This window comes from Ceratotherium simum, chromosome 34 (genome assembly GCF_057802395.1).
Source record: "Ceratotherium simum simum isolate JZ-2026a chromosome 34, ASM5780239v1, whole genome shotgun sequence".
NCBI classification, from domain to species: Eukaryota; Metazoa; Chordata; class Mammalia; order Perissodactyla; family Rhinocerotidae; genus Ceratotherium; species Ceratotherium simum.
Genome location: NC_141933.1, coordinates 17,489,966 through 17,514,524, shown reverse-complemented (window position 1 = coordinate 17,514,524; position 24,559 = coordinate 17,489,966). Strand labels below are relative to the sequence as shown.

General features: G+C 37.3%; 1 protein-coding gene and 1 pseudogene across 1 annotated transcript in view; both read right to left on the bottom strand.

Annotated features, from left to right (window-relative positions):
• The window catches only part of LOC101407136 (olfactory receptor 5AP2), a 508,331-nt gene extending 497,909 nt beyond the window's left edge, over positions 1 to 10,422 (bottom strand). Inside the window, exon 1 of the mRNA XM_087422924.1 lies at positions 10,281 to 10,422. The gene's annotated coding sequence lies outside the window, so the exon portion shown is untranslated. The remainder of the gene's footprint in view (positions 1 to 10,280) is intronic.
• On the bottom strand, positions 1,814 to 22,689 carry LOC101392387 (olfactory receptor 5M11-like; annotated as a pseudogene).
• Positions 22,690 to 24,559: the final 1,870 nt, after the last annotated feature.

The window sequence follows — 24,559 nt, the reverse complement described above, 5'->3', positions numbered from 1 at the left end:
AGAATTTGTAGGCAATCTGACTTTAAAAATAAAGTTATTTAAAAACAATATCTAGTAATAAAAAGGTTGAAACAATTTTATTAGATTATATAGAATTAATGAGTATGGAAATGTTACTCTGTAAGAAATATTGAGCAAAAATAAGCTTTAAGGTAGAAAATAAGCTTTGAAATTCCACTGAGAAAAATGCATCAATTGGGGGAATGATGAATTACAGTTCTGTGGCTTTTCCTTTTTCATTGAAAATAACATCTACATATGTGATCACAAATCGGTTCTAATATTTATTTCATTCAGACCCTGCCTGGTCTGACATAACATTGTACTAGGAGCTATGGGTGTGTTTGAGCAGATGCACAAAGGATGAAGAAGTTCATGTCCTGTACAATCATAAGACTAACTTCAATTTCCTCAGAATAAATTGCTTCTTTCCTCTGTTGCATCAGCACTTGATTTTCTTATATTATAGCACTTGACAAATTGTACTGATTTTTCTCTCATCATTTGTATCCTCTGTCATTAAAATATTTACAAACAAGTCAGTATATTTAATTTTGAAATTAGATATATAATACCTAGTTGTGGCAAAGGACAATTGTGGGAAAAGCTTAAACTAAGGTACAAGTAGAAAATATCTGTCCTGTCCTGAAAAACAGGTTAATAAGCAGATATGAGGGAAGGCATGAACAGCCCAGACCCCAGGAGGCTGGAATGTCATTGATTAAACTCAGCAGAAGTCACAATTTCTTCTGGGTCAAGCCATGTACCTTTGTAAGAGCCATTCTTTGCCTGTCTCAGGAGGTAAGATCTACAAAATAATTGTTTGAAGGTTCTTGTTTCCTGTTATGGCAGAAGGAGGAAGGTGTCCTACTGAAAGTGACTCTCACAAGTGGGGAGAAGTAAATGGACGTCAGGTATGGACATGGGAGTGTTCTCATAAATTCTCTCTCTGCTAGAGGTGACTGCAAGTCTCATCAGCAGTTGTGGTCACATAATTTTCTAAACCATGGGATCGAACTTCCTGCATTGTAAATACTACAGAATTATAAACTACTAAAAATCAGCTCATGACAGTCGAAATGTGTATTAAAAATTTTGTGTATATGTGTAAACATATAGCCATCGTCTACTAACATTTGTTAGTGGACATATAAAATTTTTCTGGAGACATAAGAAGATGTTAATAGTGGTAACTTTGAGAAGTAAGAATGGAAGATCAGGGTGGAGGAAAGAAAAGGAAATATTTTACTCTTTTACTTAATACTCTTTGAGACAGCAAATGTTTTGCTAAAAGAACATATAGTTTTTATAATGTAAAAGTAATATATAAAGTTATAAATGTAAAAGTGTACTAAGGAAGAGAAATTATCCACTACACCTATATATATAACTCCCAACCCTTTATATACACAATGTACTCACATGTCACATGTAAAACTATAAACTTCTATACCTATGTCTTTAATGTTTTCTTCTTAGATGATAGCTTTGCATCATGGATTTAAAATTGACTTTAGGGCCGGCACTGTGGCTTAGCGGTTAAGTGCGGCCGCTCTGCTGCTGGCGGCCTGGGTTCGGATCCCGGGTGCGCACCGACGCACTGCTTCTCCGGCCATGCTGAGGCCGCGTCCCACATACAGCAACTAGAAGGATGAGCAGCTATGACACACAACTATCTGCTGGGGCTTTGGGGGGGAAATAATAAATAAAAATTATTAAAAAAAATTGACTTTAATTTGAATGCATTTAAAGTTGGATCCAGTTCTTATAAATATATTTTTATTTAATTTCTAAATAAAGATACACTATGATTTTACTTCAAAAGTACATTTCTTCTGATCAATTTCCAAAAAGCTTGTTTCACATCCTTGTTCCTCAGACTATAAATGATGGGGTTCAACATAGGGCTTACAAAAGTGTAGAAGACAGCAACGACTTTGGACTGCTCCACTGACCTGTCTGTGGGAGGTCTAACATACATGCAGAACAGGGTCCCATAAAACACAGTCACTGACACCAGATGGGACCCACAGGTGGAAAACGCTTTGTGCCTGCCTTCCGCAGAATTCATCCTCAGGATGGCAATGAGAATGAAGATGTAGGAGATGAGGATTATGAGGAGGGAGTTAGAGAGGTTAAATTCAGCTACCACAAACATGGATATCTCCTTAATGAAAGTGTCAGAGCAGGAGAGTCGGATGAGGGACGGATCAGCACAATAGAAGCTATTATCAGACAGAGTCTGAGACTGTAGGAGCTGGAACTTTAAGAAAGTCATGGCACCTATTAGCTAGGTGTATAACATGCAGATGGTTCCAAAGAGAATGGCTCCTGTGACACCAACTTGTTTTGGACTAAGGAAATTATGATCTACAGTTTGTCTAAAAATGGATTGTACTACCAACTGCCTCTTACAGTTTACTATAAAATCATTGGCATAATCACTGAGCCCAGGAATGGTTCTGAACAAAAGGGTGACATGTGTTTGAAAACACTTTTGCAGTCGTTAATCGTGTTTGCCTATTTAGAATTTCAACTTTTGAGAATTGAACTCCCTACTTGATATATTAGAGAGCCCAAAATTATAGGGGCTTGAAGGAAATTCTCTGGGATCTGTTTACTGCTATACCCATACTATACAGGAGAATGTGGTATTCCTATGCAAACAGACCAATGATAAGAACACTAAATTTGAGAATAACAAAGCCCTGTATGAATTACTGATGATGGAATTTTCATTCAGAGGAGTTTGTATCAATAAAGTAAGAGTGGCATGGATAAGGAAAAAGAGAAGTGGCCAAAACTTAGATCATAGTTTTGTTTGCTTATCCATTTACTTTTTTTTTTTTCATTTATCCCAGAAAGCATTTAAGGAGTTCACAGCATGTAACAAAATTTGGGACATTTGTGCTGCTGGTGAAACACAAATTTGCCTCTAAGCTTTGTAGCAGCATATGTAAATATTCCAACCTTCCTCACTACAAAATTATAAACATAAAGTTTAGAAGTTATAAAACAAAAACTAATCAAGAGAGATAGAATTATTCTTAGTGTAGAGTTCAGATAATGCTATTTGTAATGAAAGAATTATGCTTTCTGATAATATTATTAATTCAGATAACATTGATTTTAATGAATGAATCAAATCAGAAATTATTATGCCAGAAGTCTGGAGAATATATTTTCATTATGGATTCTCAATATTGTCATATGTTATTTTATAAGTGATAATATAAGGGATCAAAACTCAAATGCCTAGGGGGGTCATTTAGATGATGAAAAGGAGAGAAATGGGCTGGGTGTAAGAGTGAACTGCAGTGACTAGTGGTTCCTAGGCTAGAAGTCAGCAGCCACTCAGGCCAGTTGAATTTTTACAATAGGGTAACATGGGTCCTTTTTTCCAAGATCTTAAGAGCTTCCAATTTTAAAGAGGTATCAGAATTCATTATTTTTATGAGAATCTTACCAAATACAGGGTTGGCAAATAATTCAATTTTTAAAGCTATCTTTGATCAGAACGTAACAAGGATAGCCTATAGGCTTGATCCACTGAGATGCAAATAACGATTCCATGCAACGCCAATTTCATCAACTGTATTTCCAGTATCTAATCTGTTCCTGGAGATTGAAGCAAATACCCTCAAAAGCTAGTTACTTTAACTCTGTGATGCTTCCAGGATGTTGTAGGATTTAATCATTATAATGAGGTAACATTTGCACACAGACAGCATTGGACACTATATGTGTGCAAGTCACTTTGCTAGAGAAATAAAGATTACTGGTAACAGTGCTTGTCTTCAAAGATCTGGATGGTGTTTCCATGGTAAGGGAGACTTACAAAGAGAAAATTAAGGTTCAAAGTGATTAGTTCAATAATAAAAATTTGAACAAAGTAACTAATTGTGTTCAAGAATCAGGATAGGCATCAAAGAATGGTAACCTTTAACTGGGACTTGAAGGATAACTAAGATTCTCTGGAAAGACAAGGGTAGGGAGGGTTTCCACATAAAGTGATCATTACATGCAGAGACGGGAGGCTTTCTAGAGAAACCGAGATATGACACATAGATGCAGGGATGAATTTTCTATTGTGTCAAAACGTTTAAGAAGTGGCAAGCAGCCAAACAAACTGAAAGTTCCTATCACAGGCCGAGAAGTGTGTACACTCCTGAAAGCTACAAGGTAGCTTATTTTTGAATTTGTCTCCATTTGCAGTCTGTGTGTGTATGTGTGTTACACCCCAGTTATGGTGATGAATTAGAACTAACACTCCCTGTTACATTGAAATAGAAGTAATCTGTAGGGCTTAAATCTGCAACTTTGACCTTTGGGAGGAAAACACAATAATTAGAGAATCAGGATTTATGTCAATAGCAAAAGTGCCCTTTCCTCACTCACCAGAAGGATGAGTGTTTTTGCAAAATATTCACCTTAGTATACACAAATCTTCCATTTTAATGACATAAAGATACTCATCTAATCTTTAAATCTGTTCACCTAGTGGTTAAGATCTGACATTATCACTGCCGTGGCCTGGGTTCCTTCCCAGCTCAGGCAACCACACCACCTGTCTGTCAGTTGTCATACCGTGTTGCCATGATGCTGAAAGCTATGCCACTGGTATTTCAAATACCATTAGGGTCACCCATGGTGGATGGATTGCAGCAGAGCTTCCAGACTAAGATAGACTAGGAAGAAGGACCTAGCCACCTACTTACAAAAGAAAAGAAAAAGAAAAAAAGGCAATGAAAACCCTTGGAATAGCAGGTGAACATTGTCTGATACAGCGCTGGGAGGTGAACGGATGGCGCAAGACCGGGCAGGGTTCTACTCTGCTGAATACAGGGTCGCTAGGAGCTGGAATCCACTCCACAGCACTAACAACAACAAATGCTCTCAATACTAACATCTGTCTGGTCATCATATTACATTTAACAACTAATAAAGACAAAAATAAAGACAATAAAAACATAAAAGAGATCAGAATTTAATATGCCTGTTTCCTACCCTTTCCTTTAAATAAGTTCAGCAAACACACCCTACAGTTGAGGAAGAAAAGACTAAATTTTATAACAGCACTTCCTTCCATGCACATGGGAACTTCAGTTTTTCAAAACAATTCTACTATTCTATTTTATTTTACCTTTAGAAGAATCCTGCGACTGGCACAGAGCAAGTACAATTAGAAATGAGGAAAATGGGGCAAAAATAAACATTAAGCTAGCTTTCACCTGAGTTTTTAGATTAGTATTTTAAAGATTGTGTTCAGCAGAACAATTGGATACCAGGCAACAGAATAGGTCTGTGGTAAAAATTAGTTTGGATAATGCTGAGTTTTGAAAAAGAAATAAAGGGAAAATGGCTGTCTCTGTTGCAGGAAGTCTCAGAGCCTTTTATACGCCCACGTGCATTGTGAAGCTGCAGAAGGTGGGCAAGAACACGCAGCCTTTCTTAAGCTTACTTGTCCAAAGAGCCTAGAGCATCTCAAGTGCTCTCTTTAGGCTCAGAATCCCTAATTCCACACTGAGCACCAGAGATCTCGAGAATCCTTGCACCTCTACAGTCAAACAAAATGCAAGGAAGTAAGACAGATTCTGCTCTACTTGGAAAACCACCTTCATTCAGAAGTGCCAGTGGTAAGTACTAAAGTTCTTTTGGATTTATCATTGATTCATGCTCCTCCCAAAAAAATTGCTTGGAGGAAATACTAAGCATGGAAGAGGAACGTCATAAATGGGAAGACAATAGAAACAAGAAGAAAAAATATGAGTTCTGAAGGATATAGAATACAATGTGACATCAGAGCTCTGTACATGAATCACAGATGGTCACAAATCTTTTCTACCTTCAAACGCCTAATCTGTACAGCTGGACCCTAAATCCTAGTCCCTGTTTGCTCATCATATCGTATGAAAAAAATAATACCATTGCTTATTAAGCATATATTTGGAATAAGGAGTATGATAAATTAACATACATGTGGATATACCATGAGACAAGCTCCAAATATTTTATATACTCTCATAGAATATGCACACATTCTAATTTTTCTGTGTTGAAATTGCTACTAATATATTTGTGTTTCTTAAAATAATACCTCTCTAGTTTCTCCTCCCCTCTTTTTTCAGCCCTATCTTGCCATCCATGACCCTGTTCCTAAGACCGCTCTCATGGAGTTTCTTGCCTGATTCACGTTGTGAAGGCTAAAAGTAGCTGAGAAACATGATCCTCAATATCTCAATTAAAAAAGATATTTGAGATCTGAAATGTGCATATGACAAATACTGTTGTCAAATTTTACATATTTTTGGTAGATCCCTATGATAAATTCAAAGTTGCTGCATTAGAGCTAAAGCCTTTTTTTTCACTGGAAGTAAGTATCTGAATGATTTTGGAATACTTCCTAGAAATTCAACTGAAGATTATTTCTGTTTCTAGAAGCAAAAGTTGATAAAGCTTGCACTGCTGGGATGTGTCCAAGACTCATGTTTAACGCCTGTGGGAAATGGCTTTGATAGCTTTCTATTTAATTTTTACTGCATCCAGTGTGCCCTGTAGTTAGAAAGGTTGTTTACATATTTTACATTTATGTAAGCAGTAACAAAATTTATCCTCCATGACTCTTATCATTTTCTAATTCCTATTCCAATATAGAATGCAAAGTGATTGAATTGGAGAGATTGATGAATGAGTTTTTAATAGTCCTGAATATTTTGCTTGCTTATAAGGAATATCACACAGAAAAGTAATTAAATTTCAGTGAGGTAGGTGAACCAGGCATCCTTCTAAACATGGGCTTCCCTTTGACATGGACGTCCAGTTTGAAATCTCTGGGTAATTAGGAGTCTGTGTAGGTAGCAATGAGATTTTTAGTCTATATCCTTTATTTCAAGAAATATAAATGAAATAAAACTCTACATAAGGTTTCACTGGCTCAATATTGTTGAATTGCTTTCTTCAGGATTGGAATGATCATAGATAAACTAGATAATAGAGACAACACAGATTTGTTCATGCAGATGAGATTAATTCATAAGGATATTGATATGCATATATGTTTATTTTTTATTATGTAAACATGCAAGAAAACAAAGAATTATTGGTAATCTGGTAGGGATTACTGAGCAAAAAATCAGAGGTGCCAATTATGGTAAATTGAGAAATATGATAAATATTGTTGAAGATTTGGAGTTCCAAGAATTTCTCATTCTCTCACTCAAAAAATAATAATAAAAGCAATCAATCAATAAAAGTGCAAAGCTCATCTCTACAAGTGTGACTGGTACCTGAAATACTGCTTGTTGACATGTTCCTTTGGGGAAAAGTTTGCCCTTTTCAGGCTCCAGTTCAAATGCAAACGCCTGAGGTAGCAGGATAACATTGAACTGCTGTCACATTTACTAACTATTCCATGTGCATAAGGTCACCATGTTGTAGTCACAAAATGTATTGAGAGGGAGACTAGGGAATATTAAAGCCAAGGAAAGAACTACAGAAAATAGAAATAGGGGTTACTGGATTTAGTTTCAGTAATTCAGTCTAGAAACAGCCTCAACGGGTCATTAAGACATACATGAGTCTCCAAGAATAGCTGGATAAATGATGATACTTTAAGGTAGGAAATGAAGAAAAAGGTAGATAAGTTGTGTAATTGGTAGAGCCAGGCATCTCAAGTGAATATTAATTTCCCAAGAAAGAGCACCTTCCTGTCTACTTGGCCATCATGATCTCCAGCATCTTCCCCTTCTCTTGAGTTCCCATTCCACTGCCTCACAAATATAAAGGCAGAGTACATTACTTGATTACAATGCATGAACCTAAATTATAGATAATGCTACACTTTATGGCTTTGTACTAGCCAATGGTATATCAGTAAAAACTCCTTTAAGTCTTCATTTAGAAATAGTCTTTTTACCTTGATATAGTGACTTTCTTTCTGTGGACTTGAGCCCTCATCTATTCAATATTAGACTTAGACTAAATAATTTCTAAAATGCTCATCATTTGTAATATTCTGATTCATTATTTATACAGTTACAAATCCTACACTCATTACCAGTCATGTATCTTTTAGGTTAATATCAAATTTGCCTCCAGTGTTTTGTTCCCCAATAGTTTAAAGAGAAATTTATAAAGTTTTATGAGAGAGTTATTTTTGCTAGAATGCATATAATTTCTGATTGAATTTGTCTGTCTCCCTTTTAAATTATTTGATAAAGATTTTTTGGGGGGAGATGGGGACTGTTCTTTCAACAGACGTTATTCTAAAAAATTTTATAAGGTTGCCAAATGTTTACTCCAATATGGTTATTCAACATAAGTTAAATTATTGAATTAATAGAGAGAATGCTATTTGTAAAGTAAAATGATTAGTGTAAACACAGAATTCTAATAAAATTTTATATTTTCTAGTCACCACTCTAAATAAGAAATACCTAGTGACTTATTTTAACTGGCTAAGAAATTAAGCTAACATTCAAAGCTGCTTTTGTTGTCACTTGACTCCAACTGATGAAGATCCAAAACTGAAACAAGAACAGAAAATGCAAGTACGGAAGTCAGAATTTTCATTCCTACCTGACCCCAGGAAAGATTCTCTCTGTGACACTAGTTGTCCAAGTGATGAGTTGCTGGGAATGATTTATACTCAACTTATAATTTGGAGCTTTTATCCCTAAAGCATTTTTCAACACACCCTGAAGAAATAATCACAATATTACTATAGAGAAAACTCCAGGGAAATAGTAATTTATGTAAACTCACGCTCGTTCAAGTCTTGGGATTTGTACAATGTGATTGTATCAGTTTGCAATCATTTTGAGCTGATTGCTTTGTGTGATCAGGAGTTTATTCTCATGGGATTTTAGCATTATGGATCACCACTTATTCCAATCAAATCAATAGAACATTCAATGAGGACATAAAATAATGACATAATTCGTGGACTTTGATGTTTCTGTGATATCTTCCCAGTCTGAATTGTGTTTTGTATAGTACCTTCCACAAAATTACTAGTGAGTGAATGTTTGCTAAAAAGACTTTCATATCTAGAACAAAGTGATTAACTTATAAAACCCAATGAGTAAAATAATTTGGAGAAGACATCATAATGTGTTTAAGTAGAGTTAGTTCAAGATGTTAGGTCCAGGTGATGGAAAGTAATATTTTATGGAAAACCTGGTGAGTATGTAATTAATAATGTGTTATTTATTAGACCATAAATGGTAAAGGTGAAAATGGTATGTCTACATTTTCTTCCCATTTACCAGATATCCAGTTATCCACTCATCCAACAGATACAAGGATAAAAGTGATATGGTCCATGTGCTTAAATAGTTCTTGGTCTAAATGTGAAGGCAAGAGACATGTGAATGCTTCAGTGGTGGTGGCACATTCTCCAAATGATATACTGAAATCAAAGTTCTTACTATGGTCTACCTTTACATTCTCTGTCACTCTCTCCCTCATCCACTGGTCTAGCCGTATTCGTCTTCTGGCAACTTCTTTCTAAACTCAGAACCTTCCTAGAGGTCTTGTCACTGCTTTGAATATTATTTCTCCCAAACTATCTCAAGTTATTGCCTACCCATCATTTAGATATCAGCTGAAATGTCAACTCCTGAGTGAGGCATTTCTCTACCTAAATTAACCTGCTCACCATATAATTGGTCTCACTGATGTTACCTTGTTATGTTGATACAGTGACTGAAACATGCTAAGTGCCCCACAAATATTTATTGAATCATTTTATTGAATAAAAATAGAGCATAGAGGCGGAGTCAAGATGGCGGCGTAGGCAGACTCTGAACTCACCTCCTCCCGTGGACACAGCCAATTTACAACTACTCGTGGAAAAATTACCCCTGAGACAGAACTGAAAACTGGATAAGAGGAACTCCTGCAACAACGGACAATCCTAACTGAGGTGGAAGAGGCAGAGACTCCCTTCTGGAGAGGAAAAACGCCACCTTCACAAGCCGCCAGCGTCACGGCCGCCGGGAGCAGCTCACAGGTACGCACCCTCCCTGGAGGCGCGGGGCCCTGAGCCGGGGAGCGCCCCCGCTGTGGGCATTTTGTGGACCCAGCACAATCGACACCAGCGGCATAATATCTGACTTTGCCTGCTACTAAAGCATTGGGGAGCACCCCCAGAAAACCCGGTTCACAAATAAACTAAAACTGGCTCTTAAAGGGCCCGCGCACAAACTCACCTGTTCCAGAAAGCATCCTAAAATCACCAGAAAGAAAGGTACACAGTGCTTCGGTGACAAGAGACTCACCTAATAGGCCCTGAGTGCATCACGGTGAGGGGTGAGACCTCTCCAGGGACTGGGACATTGGCGGCGGCCATTGTTGTGGCCTGGTGTGAGCGTGCTGACACAGACGCCATTGGAGTTCTCCCTGAGACCTGCTAGCCCAGGGTCTGCTCCACCCGCTAGAGCACCAATTTAATCCAGCTCAGCCAGGGCAGGCAGCCCACCCTAGAGACTGGCCCCACCCAACAACAAGCCCTCAGGCAACGTGTGGGCCTGCATAGATTGGTGACTGGATTCTCTGCAGCCTGGCAACTGAGCTGACTTGAGCGGGGCAGGGTGTGCACAAGGAGCGGGTGGAGAGTGTGGGGTGGTGGCGGAGTGTGTGGGGCTCCCGCCGTGGAGAGACTGGGTCCGCTTGGGGAGGTCAGGGCACTCACACGGGGCAGGACTGTGTTGACTGTGTGTGCGGACCTGTGGGCAACAGGGCTTGTCAGCTGCAGAAGACTTGTGCCTCTCAAAGACCCACATAGGAGGTTTGCCCCACCTTCCAAAGCCTGAAACAATTGGGTGCTCCTGTGCCTGAGGCCAGCCCCACCCAGCTGCAATCCCCAGAGAGCTGACAAGAGACCTAATAGGCTAGAGGTTTACAGCAATTCTAAGGCCCTGAGCCTAACAACCTGCCACACTGGGGGCCTACTCACTTAAAAGAAACACTGCAACACAAATGTGGTATTAGAACTTACAGCCAACTGTACTGGGGCTCCCCACACCTGATAAAGAGACTGAAGGGCCCACAACAACTACAAGCAGCTGAGCATTACAACAGCTGGCCAGGAGCATAACTCAGCCTCCCTGGGCGCCTATAGGGAGAGCTAATAGGCCACAATAGAAGGACACACGTAGCCCACATAGGGGCCACCCCTGGAACATTGAGAACTGAGGGAAGCACACTGGAAGCATCCTAAGGCATCACTTACATAAGGTCACCTATCCAAGAGCAGGAGACGTAGCTGACCTACCTAATACGTAGACACAAGCACAGGGAAGAGGCAAAATGAGGAGGCAAAAGAATACATTCCAAGTAAGGGAACAGGACAAAACCCCAGAAAAGGAACTAAGTGAAACAGAAATGAGCAACCTACCCGACAGAGAGTTCAAACTAAGAGTGTTAAGGATGCTCACTGATCTGGGGAGAAGAATAGATGAACTCAGTGAGAATGTCAACAAAGAAATGGAAGATATAAAAAAGAACCAATCAGAAATGAAGAATACAATACTGGAAATGAAAAATTCATTAGAGGGACTCAAAAGCAGAGTAGAGGATACAGAAGAACGGATCTGTGAGCTGGAAGAAAGACTAGAAGAAATTACCCAAGGTGAACAGGTAAAAGAGAAAAGAATTAAAAAGAGTGAGGACAGTCTAAGGGACCTCTGGGACAACATCAAGTGCACTAACATCCGTGTTATAGGTGTCCCGGAAGGAGAAGAGCGAGACAAGGGAGCAGAGAATCTATTTCAAGAAATAATAGATGAAAACTTCCCTAACCTAAGGAAGGAAACAGACATCCAGGTACAGGAGGCACAGAGAGCCCCAAACAAGATAAACCCAAAGAGGCCCACACCAAGACACATCATAATCAAAATGTCCAGAATTAAAGATAAAGAGAGAATCCTAAAAGCCGCAAGAGAATGTCAAGTTACATACAAGGGAAACCCCATAAGGCTATCAGCTGACTTCTCAGCAGAAACCTTACAGGCTAGAAGAGAATGGCACGATATATTTAAAGTGCTAAAAGGAAAAACTTACAGCCAAGAATACTCTACCCAGCAAGGTTATCGTTCAAAATGGAAGGAGAGATCAAAATTTTCCCAGATAAGCAAAAATTAAAGGAGTTTGTCACCAAGAAACCAGTGTTACAAGAAATGTTAAAGGGACTGATTTAAGGGGAAAAGAGAAGACCACAAATAGGAAAAATTATCTATTTCCACGATTAGAACGTAATGGATACAAATGCACAAAAAAGAGGTTACATATGATATCAAAAACATAAAAGGAGGGAGGAGGGTAGTTAAAGAGTACAGCTTTCAGACAGAGGTCAAACTAAAGTGACCATCAATTCTGTATAGAAGAAGTAAGGAACAGAGAAGGACTACTAAAACACTGAGGGAAAAAAAAATAATAATAATAAAGTTAGAAAATGGCAGTAAGTACATACTTATCAATAGCTACTTTAAACGTCAATGGACTAAATGCTCCAATTAAAAGGCATAGGGTGGCTGACTGGATAAAAAAACAAGACCCATATATATGCTGCATACAAGAGACACACTTCAGACCTAAAGACACTCACAAACTGAAAGTGAAGGGATGGAAAAAGATACTCCACGCAAATGGCAATGTAAAGAAAGCTGGGGTAGCAGTACTCATATCAGACAAAATAGACTTTAAAACAAAAACTGTAAAAAGAGACAAAGAAGGGCATTACATAATGATCAAGGGAACAATCCAACAAGAAGATATAACACTTGTAAATATCTACGCACTCCAATGTAGGTGCACCTAAATATATAAAGCAATTATTAACAGACATAAAAACAGAAATAGACAGTAACACAATAATAGTAGGGGACTTTAACACTCCACTTACACCAACGGATAGATCATCCAAACAGAAGATCAATAAGGAAACATTGGCCTTAAACGACACACTAGAACAGATGGACCTAGTAGATATATACAGAGCATTCCATCCAAAAACCGAAGAATACACGTTCTTTTCAAACGCACATGGAACATTCTCCAGGATTGATCACATATTAGGCCACAAAACAAGTCTCCATAAATTTAAGAAGATTGAAATAATACCAAGCATCTTTTCTGACCACAATGGTATGAAACTAGAAATCAACTATAGGAAGAAAATCAGAAAAGCCACAAATACATGGAGATTAAACAAAATGCTACTGAACAACGACTGGGTTAACGAAGAAATCAAAGAAGAAATAAAAATATACCTGGAGACAAATGAAAATGAAAATACGACATGCCAGAATTTATGGGATACAGCAAAAGCGGTTCTAAGAGGGAAGTTTATAGCGATACAGGCCTATCTCAACAAACAAGAAAAATCTCAAATAAACAATCTAACAATGCACCTAAAGGAACTGGAAAAAGAAGAACAAACAAAGCCCAAAATCAGTAGAAGAAGGGAAATAATAAAAATCAGAGCAGAAATAAATGAAATAGAGACCAAAAAAACAATAGAAAAAATTAATAAAACCAAGAGCTGGTTCTTTGAAAAGATCAACAAAATAGACAAACCTTTAGCTAGACTCACCAAGACAAAAAGAGAGAAGGCACAAATAAGTAAAATCAGAAATGAAAGAGGAGAGGTTACAACAGACACCTCAGAAATACAAAAGATTATAAGAGAATACTATGAAAAACTATATGCCAACCAATTCGACAATCTGGAAGAAATGGATAAATTCTTAGAATCATACAACCTTCCAAAACTGGATCAAGAAGAAGTAGAGAATTTGAATAGACCAATCACCAGTAAGGAGATCGAAACAGTAATCAAAAACCTCCCCAAAAATAAAAGTCCAGGACCAGACGGCTTCCCTGGTGAATTCTACCAAACATTCAAAGAAGACTTAATACCTATCCTTCTCAAACTCTTCCAAAAATTGAGGAGGGGGGGAAGCTCCCTAACTCATTCTACGAAGCCGACATTACCCTGATACCAAAACCAGACAAGGACAACACAAAAAAAGAAAATTACAGGCCAATATCACTGATGAACATCGATGCGAGAATCCTCAACAAAATACTAGCAAATCGCATACAACAATACGTTAAAAAGATTATACACCATGATCAAGTGGGATTTATTCCAGGTATGCAGGGATGGTTTAACATTCGCAAATCAATCAACGTAATACACCACATTAATAAAATGAAGAACAAAAATCACATGATCATCTCAATAGATGCAGAGAAAGCATTTGACAAGATCCAGCATCCATTTATGATAAAAACTCTGAATAAAATGGGTATAGAAGGAAAGTACCTCAACATAATAAAGACCATATATGAGAAACCCACAGCTAATATTATCCTCAATGGTGAAAAACTGAAAGCTATCCCTCTAAGAACAGGAACTAGACAAGGATGCCCACTGTCACCACTCCTATTTAACATAGTATTGGAAGTCCTAGCCAGAGCAATCAGGCAAGAGAAAGAAATAAAAGGGATCCAAATTGGAAAGGAAGAAGTGAAACTGTCACTATTTGCAGATGACATGATTTTATATATAGAAAACCCTAAAGAATCCACCAGAAAACTTTTAGAAGTAATAAACGAATATGGTAAAGTTGCAGGATACAAAATCAACATACAAAAATCAGTTGCATTTCTGTACACTAACAACGAAGTAGCAGAAAGAGAAATTAAGAATACCATCCCATTTACAATTGCAACAAAAAGAATTAAATACCTAGGAATAAACTTAACCAAAGAGGTGAAAGATCTGTACACCGAAAACTATAAAACATTGCTGAAAGAAATTGAAGAAGACACAAAGAAATGGAAAGATATTCCGTGCTCTTGGATTGGAAGAATTAACATAGTTAAGATGTCCATACTTCCTAAAGCCATCTATAGATTCAATGCAATCCCTATCAAAGTTCCAACAACATTTTTCACAGAAATAGAACAAAGAATTCTAAAATTTATATGGAACAACAAAAGACCCCGAATAGCTAAAGGAATCCTGAGAAAAAAGAACAAAGCTGGAGGTATCACACTCCCTGACTTCAAAATATACTACAAAGCTATAGTAACCAAAACAGCATGGTACTGGCACAAAAACAGACACACAGATCAGTGGAATAGAATCGAAAGCCCAGAAATAAACCCACACATCTATGGACAGCTAATCTTTGACAAAGGAGCCAAGAACATACAATGGGGAAAAGAAAGTCTCTTCAACAAATGGTGTTGGGAAAACTGGATAGCCATATGCAAAAAAATGAAAGTAGATCCTTACCTTACACCATACACAAAAATTAACTCCAAATGGATTAAAGACTTGAATGTAAGACCTGAAACTGTGAAAGTTCTAGAACAAAACATAGGCAATACGCTCTTCGACATCGGTCTTAGCAACATCTTTTCAAACACCACGTCTGACCGGGCAAGAGAAACAATAGAAAAAATAAACAAATGGGACTACATCAAACTAAAAAGCTTCTGCACAGCAAAGGAAACCATCAACAAAACGAAAAGACAACCTAACAATTGGGAGAAGATATTTGCAAACCATACATCTGATAAGGGCTTAATCTCCAAAATATATAAAGAACTCATGCATCTCAACAACAAAAACTACCAACCCAATTAAAAAATGGGCAAAAGACCTGAACAGACATTTCTCCAAAGAAGATATACAGATGGCCAACAGACACATGAAAAGATGTTCAAAATCACTAATTATCAGGGAAATGCAAATCAAAACTACAATGACATATCACCTCACGCCCGTCAGAATGGCTATAATTAACAAGACAGGAAACAACATGTGTTGGAGAGGATGTGGAGAGAAGGGAACTCTCATACACTGCTGGTGGGAGTGCAAACTGGTGCAGCCACTATGGAAAACAGTATGGAGATTCCTCAAAAAATCAACGATAGAACTACCATATGATCCAGCTATTCCACTGTTGGGTATTTATCCAAAGAACTTGAAAACACCAATTTGCAAAGGTACATGCACCCCTGTGTTCATTGCAGCGTTATTCACAATAGCCAAGACTTGGAAGCAACCTAAGTGCCCATCAAGGGACGAATGGATAAAGAAGCTGTGGTATATATACACAATGGAATACTACTCAGCCATAAGAAACGACAAAATCCAGCCATTTGTGACAACATGGATGGACATTGAGCGTATAATGCAAAGTGAAATAAGTCAGAGGGAGAAGGTCAAATACCGTATGATTTCCTTCATTAAGTAGTAGATAGTGACAACAATGGACGGATACATAGGGACAGAGATTGGATTGGTGGTTGCCAGAGGGGAGGGGAGGGCGGAGGGTGAAAGGGATAATTCGGTGCATGTGTGTGGTGATGGGTTGTAATTAGTATTTTGGTGGTGAACATGATGTGGTCCATGCAGAAATAGAAGTACAATGATGTACACCTGAAATTTTTACAATGTTATAAACCAATGTTACTGCAATAAACAAAAATTAAAAAAGAAAAAAAAAATTATAAAAGAAGATTTGGAAACATAGAAAAGGAGGATGTAAAATAGTATATACATTACAATAACCGTTTATTATCTATGCAAGTAAAGGAAACACAGACATGAAAATAATTGCAGAAATGTGGTACGTTTACAGACATTTTAAAAAATTAATGATATTCTTAATTTTATCGTAATTAATTAAAGTTTTCTCTTATTGTCAAAATAAAAAAAAAAAAAAAAATAGAGCATAATTTCATCCACGAATATATTTTTTTTCTTTCAAACAGTGTTTTAAAATTCACAAATTTTTCATTAATTACTATATTATTAAATTCTCCTGAAAATCAAAATAATCTGACTTCACTTGGCTTGCATTCTGGCATGGAAACAAATGACTGAAGCTGAGTAGCAACTTCCTCCATTAAGGGGCAAATGCTCTATGGTTTACCAAAAAAACATAACCTTTGTATTATTTTCTAAACCCTATCCCAACTTCACAACTTTATTTAAAATTTTTAGACCACGGTGTTGAATAGAGTGTGAGATACACTAAAAATTTTAGTTACAAAGTAGAATAGGAACACAACACAGGAAACGATCATTTCTACCTACAAAAGTCTAGCACTGTAACTCATAGGTGATGATTTTATATCCACAATGCCTTGATCAGGTGAGAAAGAGAGAACACGCATCTTATATATATGAAGATAGAAAGTCATGATTTGTAATTGTTGTAGTCATATTTGTTCTGTGTGCATTTATGTAGCTTAGTGGAAGACACTTCTTTTGCCCTTAAAATCACACCATCATTGGGGCCGGCCTGGTAGTATAGTGGTTAAGTTCATACACTCTGCTTTTGCGGCCAAGAGTACGCAGGTTCAGATCCTGGGCGCAAGCATACACACCACTCATCAAGTCATGCTGTGGTGGCATCCCACATACAAAGTAAAGGAAGATGGGCACAGATGTTAGCTCAGGGACAATCTCCCTCACACACACAAAGAAAAGAAAAAACAAAAACAATAAGGAAAAAAACACCATAGTTATGTCTGATACTTAATGAAACAACCCAGATTTTAATAACAGACGGATGGATAAATACATTGTGACATATCTTTAAAATGTAATCCCATTCAATAGTGGAAAATTTATCAAATTACTGATCCACACAACAACTGGATGATTCTCAAAAACATTTTGCTAAGTCAAAAAGTTTACAGTCAAAGGACTATATATGGTTTGATTCCATTTATATGAAATATAATTGGGAAAACACATCTGTGATTACCAAGGGCTGGGTATGCCAGGAAGGAACTGTTTGCAAAGGGCTAAAAAGGAAATTTTGAGAGTGATGAAAATGTTCTGTATCTCAATTGTGGCGGTGGTTATATGCGTGTACATATTTGTCAAAACACATTGAACTGTGCTTAAAGTAGATACATTTTATTGCATGTAAATTACATATTAACAAAGTTTTTAAACTCCAATTATGTTTTATTATTATTACCAATCAAACAAGTGTAAGTACAGAATCAAAGAAGTTAAATCACTTTCCAAAAGGACGCATATCAAACTTTAGAAACAAGATTCAGATTCATTTGTACCACATAATCTATTATTGTATACTGTCTCCACAGGGAGTAGTTGTTTATGAAGAAATGGATGTATCCATCAATATAATAAAAGATAAAAATCATGTGATCATTTCAATAGATGTAGAAAAGACATTTGAGAAAATTCAATGTCCTTTCATGATAAAAACTCTCTAAAAATTGGGTCTAGAAAAAACTTAACATAATAAAGGTCATATATGACAACCTCACAGCTAACATCCAACTCAATGGTGAGAGGGTGAAAGCTTTTCCTCTAAGATCAGAAACAAGAAAAGGGTGCCACTACCACCACTCCTATTCAACATAGTCCTGGAAGTCTGAGCCAGAGCAGTTACGCAAGAAATGAGCACCCAATATCAAAAAAGAAGAGGCAAAATTGTCTTTGTTTGCAGATGATATGATTTTATATATAGGAAACCCTAAAAAATCCAACAAAAAGCTGTTAGAACTAATAAACAAACTTAGCAAAGTTGCAGGGTACAAAATCAACATGCAAAAATCACTTACATTTCAATATACTAACAATGAACTATTTGAAAAAGAAAGAAAGAAAACAATCTCATTTACAATGGCATCAAAAACAATAAAATGCTCAGGAATAAATTTAACTAAGATGTTAAAAGATGTGTATACAGAAAACAGTAAGCCATTGATGAAAGAAATTGAAAAACACATAAATGGAAAGATATCCCATGTTTATGGACTGAAAGAGTTAAAATTGTTAAAGTATCCATACTACCCAAAGCCATCTATCGATTCAATTCAATCTCTATCAAATATCCAATGGCATTTTTCACAGAAATAGAATAAACAATCCTAAAACTCATATGGAACCACAAAAAACCCTGAATAACCAAAGTGATCTTGAGAAAAAAACAAAGCCAGAGGAATCACACTTCCTGATTTCAAATTATTTTACAAAGCTATAGTAATGATAACACCATGGTACTGGCATAAAAAATGGGCAAATAGACCAATGAAACAGAATTGAGAGCCCAGAAATAAACCCACGTACATACAGTCAACTAGTATTTGACAAGGGTGCCCAAAACACTCCATGTGGAAAAGACAGGCTCTTCAATGAATGGAGTTGGGAATACTGGGTAATCACAAGCAGAGGAATTAAATTGAACCCCTCTCTTCTACCACTCACAAAAATTAACTTGAAATGGATTAAGAACTTAAACATAAGTTCTGAAACCATAAAGTACTGAGAAGAAAACATAAGAAGAAATCTCCTTGACATTGGTCTTGGCAATGACTTTTTATATATGACATCAAAAGCATAAGCAACAAAAGCAAAATTAGACACAAGGGACAACATCAAACTTAAAAGGATAAGCACAGCAAAATAAACAATCAACAAAATGAAAAGGAAACTAATATATATTGAGAGAAAATATTTTTAAACCATAACCTAAATATTTGCAAACCATATATAATTAAGAAATAACCATATATATATATATAATATATATAAAGAATTTCTATAATTCAATACAAAAAACAAATAATATCATTAAAAAATGGGCAAAAGACCTGAATAAACATTTCTCCAAAGAAGACAGAAAAAAGGCCAGCAGGTACACGAAAGTGCTCAACATCACCAATCATCAGGCAAATGCAAATCAAAACCACAGTCAGATATAATCTCACACCTGTTAGAAAGGCTTTTATCAGAAAGACAGGCAATAACAAGTGCTGAGGAGAATGTGGAGAAAAGGGAACCGTGTGCACCGCTGATGGCAATATAAATTGGTACAGTCACTATGGAAAACAGTATGGAGGTTCCCCAAAAAATACAAACAGAACTCCCGTGTGATCCAGTAAGCCCAATTCTGGGCATATATATCTGAAGGAAATGTAATCATGATCTCAAAGAGATATCGTACCCCAAGTCCATTGCAGCATTATTCACCACAGCCAAGACAATAAAACAACCTAAGTGTGCATTGACAGATGAATGGATAAGATGATCTGGTGTATATATACGTGTATATATATATGTGTGTGTGTGCATATATATATAATATATATGAATATTAATCAGCCATAAAAAAGAAGGCTATTGCCATTTGCAACAATATGAATGATCCTTGAATGTAGATCCTTGAATGCTAAGGGAAATAAGTCAGATAGAGAGACAAATACTCTGTGATCTCATTTTATGGGGAATCTACAGAAGTCAGACTCACAGAGGAGAGAGTAGAATGGTGGTTGGCAGGGGCTGGGGGGTGGGAGAAATGGGGAGACTTTGGTCAGAGGGTACAAACTTCCAGTTATAAGATGAATAAATTCTTGAGATCTAATCTACAGCATGGTGACTATAGTTAGTAATACTGTATTGTATACTTGAAAATGCTAACAGGGTAGATTTTAAATATTTTAACTACCACACACAAAAAACTGTACTCGTGTAAGATGATAGATGTGTTAACTAACCTTATTGTGATAATCATATCACAATATATATATGTATCAAATCATCACATTGTACACCTTAAGCTTACACAATGTTATGCGCCAGTTATATCTCAATAAAGCTGGAAAAAATATTAGTTAATAAATTTTCAAGATTAAAACCATAGGGCACGTGTTTTCTAACAACAGACATTAATTACAAATATATTACAATAAAATAGCTTTTAAAATACCAAATATATGGCAATTAAACATTCTCTTCTAAACAGCCTATAGGTTAAAGAAGTCGTCACTGGGAAAATAAGAAAATGTTACCAACTAAATGATAAAAAAAAGTACCAAAATGAGTGGTTTTCAGCTAAGGCAGTGTTTAGGCGAAATGTATAAACATTTATATGGGAAAAGGAACAAGACTTACATCCGTAGTCCAAACCTCCATTTAAAAAACTAAAATAGAAGATAAAGTATAATTCCAAGTAAATCTCAAATTTTTCAAAGCAGAAAGCATTCATTCTTTTCCTAGACCTGAGTTTGTAGACCCAGGCTTGCAGGGCAGAGGAAGGAAGTAGGTCCCCACAGCTCACAGGCCACAAACTGGATGCACAAACTCAGGTCTAGAAAAGAAGGATCATTCTATTTCTCTCTTCCCATTCCCATACAGACCATTACATAAGCACATTCACAAGAAACAGGAAACCACTATCATGACCCACAGTTTCTGGCTTTACTTAGTACGTCAGGGAGGTGTAGAGAAGGATGTTTCTTAAACACCTCTAGCCCAAAAGATAGATGGTAATAAGAATAGATTAAACTCAAGGAACTGAACTGCGAGCTTGTTTATCCTGTTTCCCATTAAAAACAATAGGAGCACACTAGTATTCCAGGACATACCACGTGGGAATTTTCACTTAGAGCAGTACTTCTCAAAATTTAATGTGCTTTCAAATCCCCTAGGATTTGGTTAACATACAGATGTGAATATAGATCTGAGGTACAGAACGTGGTGCTACATTTCTAACAACCTGTAAGGTAATGTTATCACTACTGCTCCACGGACCACACAGTGAGGGGCAAGGGCCTGGCCTAATACGTGCAGCTCATTTTTTCCAAGCTCTGAGGATTTAGCTGAGATACTTGAGAAGCATCTGTGAAAATAACAAAACTTGATATCAAATGCAAAGACATTTGAGCCAGCAGTTTACAGTTATGTTTTATTGGAAATTGGAAGCATTGCCATCTTAGTGAGCATATTTCATCTGAGGACATTTTTCAAGGTCTGCTTTACATCTTTGTTCCACAGACTGTAGATGAATGGATTAAGCACTGGATTTACAAAAGTGTAGAAGACAGCTGTTATTCTGGATTTCTCAATAGTGTTACCTATTGAGGGTCTTACATACATACAGAGGAGCATCCCATGAAATAGAGTAACAGCCATCATGTGGGAACCACAAGGGGAGAATACCTTGTGGTATTTGATTTGGAGAATGGCACTGATAATGAAGACATAAGACACCAGGATGACGGCAAGGGAGTTGGAGAGGTTGAAGCCAGCTGGTATGAGCATGGCGTGCTCTTTGACATAAGCATCAGAGCAAGAAAGCTTAGTGAGTGGCGGTCAGCACAGTAGAAGTGGTTGACGACATTGGATCTGCAGAAGGTCAAGTGGAAGGTAAGGATGGCCTGGAACAGTCCATCTGAGAAGCCATAGACATAAGGAAATGTGGCCAAGCAGACGCAGACATGCCTGGACATTTCCGCACTGTAGCGCAGAGGGTTGCATATGGCCACGTAGTGGTCATAGGCCATTGCTGCCAGCATGTAAATCTCAGTGAGGAGAAGCACGATGAATATGCAACACTGTGTAAAGCAGCCAGCGAAGGTGGTGGTCTTCTTCTCTGATAAGAAATTACTCAATATGTGTGGGGTTGTGTTTGAGGTATAGCGCAAGTCTACAAAGGTTAAATTAGTGAGGAAGAAGGCAAGAGTCCAGTATTATTGATAACATCATGCCAAGAGATGATGGCCTAAGAGAGTCACAAGGTACACAACCAGAAACAGCACAAGGGGGAGAGGCTGGAGTTCAGGGCGATCTGTGAGCCCCAGGAGAATGAATTCTGTTATTGCACTCGCATTTGTGATGGACATTTTCTGAGACTCTGTGCCTGCAGTTGAAACAAGTGAAAATAAAGCAGACATGATGGTACACATCATATTACTGACTATTGAAATGATTTTTCTCTAAACCTCCATATGTCATTCAAATCAATACAATTGTAACCCAAATTTGCAGTTCTACTACAGGAATGTTCCCAGAATCGCACTTTAAGAAGGCATAGTCACCATGGTCCCATAAACATGTGTGAAATAAATGAAAAAAGAATCGACAGATCAAGTGACTTCTTGCACAATATTTTGAGGACAGTCTACAGCAATGACATACAGTTGATAAAGAAAAGGAATAAGTTTTGCAGTTAGTATTTAAATTATTAATTGCAACTTGTGTCTATTAGAGGTATTCCAATACCTGCGCATTTTACCTCCTTCCCATGGCAGCTAGAGCTGAACCTCCCTCTTCCTTTCTCTCAAGCTGGTTTTACTTTGTGCCCTTCTGTCAAAGTTCAGGTTTTTTAAAACCTACTCAATTCTTGTCTTATTTTAATAATGAGTCACTAAAACTTACTTTATTATAAGTTTTAGATAGACAGTGACAAATCTTTTAGACACCTATGTCTCTTTTACCGAGAATTGTAGGTACCTAATAAACATTTGTTGAATACACTAATAATAGTTATTGATAACGTATAACGATCCTTAACCATGAGTCACTTTATTTCTCCTTTTGTAAGTAGGAAAAATATTACCAATTCTGCATCCTGCTTAAATCCTGTGGACATCAATCTAGATATTCATAAAACAAGTATTTATTGATACATAGCATAACATGTAATTAGACATGGCAGACACCAAAATGAACAAAAGCTTCAAACGCCCTGCTTTCTGGCATTGATGTTCTAGTGGACAGAGACATAGAGTACTCTAAGTAAATAAATGGTGTTTCAAATGGCACTGTTGCGGGAAAAAAATTAGAAAATGGAGTTTGGAGGAAAGATCATCAAATTTTAAATAGTAGCATCAATAAAGAACTCAGGAAAATGTGACTTTGTTAGCAATAAGCTGAAGGAGGAAGAGAGCAAGCAATAAAGTTGTTTTAAGAATGGTGTTCTAGGGCCGGCCCCGTGGTTTAGCGGTTAAGTGCTTGCGCTCTGCTGCTGGTGACCCGGGTTCGGATCCCAGGTGCGCACCTGACGCACCCGCTTCTCCGGCCATGCTGAGGCCGCGTCCCACATACAGCAACTAGAAGGATGTGCACCTATGACATACAACTATCTACTGGGGCTTTGGGGGGAAAATAAATAAATAAAATCTTTAAAAAAAAAGAATGGTGTTCTAGGAAGGACAAAGAACAGATTCAAAGATGCCATATGTGATCTTTCTGTGGAACTGCTAGTGATGTGTGTGTACAGAGTTCGTGCAGAGGAGTGCAGAAAATCCAGCTGAGATGTTCCCTAAAATGCAAATGTTTCACTTCATTGAAAGTCTGTTTCATCTCTACCAAAGACTTTCCTTCCAAGAATATCAATGGCCTTCCCTGGATAACAGGAGTCAGCGGTTAGTTGCGGCTTCTCTTCAAGAAGTGTCTAGCAGGAAATACTCTGAAAACAGAATATTTATTTGTATGGCAGCAGCAAGGTGGCTTAGAAGGTATTTTCATGCTTTTCTGCATCTGGCAAACTTCAGAGAGAAAATAGGTGGTGGTTACCAGAACAGAGCAAAATGGAAAAAAGAAGATCAGGATTTGGGCATTCCAGATTTATACTGACACAACAAGAAAATAGATTTGAGAGGCCCATTTGCAGAAGGACTCATCCGCTGCATGTCACTAATGACTGTCTGTAGGACCTGAAATGGTCTTGACTTACCAGCTCAGTGACCTGTGTGGGATCCAGAAATATCC